This window comes from Odontomachus brunneus, unplaced genomic scaffold (assembly GCF_010583005.1).
Source record: "Odontomachus brunneus isolate Ranch 3 - 2012 unplaced genomic scaffold, Obru_v1 Obru_scaffold_019, whole genome shotgun sequence".
NCBI lineage: Eukaryota > Metazoa > Arthropoda > Insecta > Hymenoptera > Formicidae > Odontomachus > Odontomachus brunneus.
Window position 1 is genome coordinate 454,340 of NW_022639469.1, and position 2,108 is coordinate 456,447.

Here is a 2,108-nt window from a genome sequence, read left to right on the forward strand (position 1 = left end):
AGGAACAATATGACTGCGTCGGACGACACAATTGATGTAGCATCGTCTACGTCAATCCTTGTGCGTTGACTTCCGACAACGACTTACGTCTACGATACTGTCGGAAACAATTGCGACAATCTTTGTGGCTAGAGGATCGGTCATGAATCTTTTCACCTAATGTGAACTCGTGAAAAGTGAAAAATGTAATTTTGAAAATATATGGAAATGTACACTTTTCACAAGTTTACATTGAAGGAAAGGATTTACGATCGCATTCAAGTACAAAACAATTCACTACTCATAGTTTCACATACTAAAAAAATATTAAAAATATTAAAAATATTAAATAATTGAGAAAATCCAGAGTTCTCATGTGAAAAGATTCATGATTGATGCCTTGGCCCTTGATGTACTTACGCAATCATATTGTTTCTGTGGATAAAAGACAGAACAGAGCAGAGTAAGAACAGCCATAGAATATATTAGTTACAGATGGCAATATGTACTATTGTCTCGGATCCAGTTCTCACTCGCTATGCACTCGATATCGTAAGCAACCACTCTATGGCTGATGGCTTCTGCACACAGGACGCGATAATGTTTGCCGCGCGGCGAAAGTTCGCGCGACAGCCAATCAATATGTTATTTTTCCGTAAGAGCTACAAGGTTATTATGGAAAGCAGCATATTGATTGGCTGTCGCGCGAACTTCCGCCGCGCGGCAAGCATTGGGTGCGTTCAGCGAACTCAACAGTTGCACAACAGTTGAGTAATTCGTCAATGTAATTGGTTTAGATTTAGGGATCTAACAGTAAGAACCAATAATCACTGATTGCTCACTGAGCGCTTTTTCCGCTGAACGCGCCCATTACCGCGTCTTGTGTGCAGGAGCCATGAGTTCTCACTGAGCGCGTCGCGTCGTTTGCCTGCGTCACGAGTTAACCAATCAAATCGTTCCATTAGAACAAGTGCGTCGCGCGTCGTGTCAACCCAATTAGATGATTTGATTGGTTAACTCGTGACGCAGGCAGACGACGCGATGCGTGTCGCCCTCAATGGGAACTTAGCCTAAGACTGAGTTAAGCCAATCAAATTGTCCCATTTTATTCAGTAAAGTTACGCGATAAAATGGAACGATTTGATTGATTTAACTCAGACGACGCGCGCGTGCCATGCTAAGTGGGAACGCACCCTAAAACCCGTATCAGACTATAGATTAGAATTGAGATTGAATTGAAAATTAGCCAATCAGAGCAAAATTCACTAATCTCAAGTTTGGTGAACTTTGCTCTGATTAGCCAATTTTCAATTTAATCTCAATCTTAATCCGTAGTCTGATACGGGCTTAAAGCCAAATCACACTAACGATTGGCGATAGATAATTGACGATTGAAGATTGGAACTTGATCAATTGAAACAAAGCAAGCCAAGGCTGAAGCTTGTTGATTCGTTAAAATCTAATCTTCAATCGTCAATCGTCAATTGCTAGTGTAATTTGGCCTTTAAAGGCCAATTATTTATCAAATGAAGTTTTAAGTTTATTAAATCAATGTTTAAGATAATCAAAGTAAAACGAAAGAAACAAGAAATTCTTATTTTATTTTATTCTTATTTTATTCATTATTTATTTATTTTTAATTCTTATTTTATTTTATTAAACTAAAAGAATGTCATTTTTTACTAACGGAGTTAAAACAAAAATATGATTTTATTTTTAATATATTTACATATGTATAATAAATTTAATATGTTTCTTAAACATATTAGATATAGAAATGGTAAGGAGAAAAAAGATGAGAAAAAGAAGAAATAATGACATCATAAAATTATTTCCTTCAATTATTATGTTTCTTTTAATAATTGGATTGGTAATTTATTAATTATTACTTAATTGTTACACATATATATGTTTAAATGCCTTATCTGCACCGACGTGCCAAGAACGTTACAAGTCCGTCGCTACGACGTTATTACGTCGTAGCGATATGCTCGCCACGTCCGGTGCTGTCAAGGTATATTTCGCTCGAAATGACCGATACGCGCCCATTAACGTTGGTCCCATTCACGCGCCCACTCCCGGGTTAAATCGACAATTCTTAGATTTTAACGACGTATTTGCATTTGCTT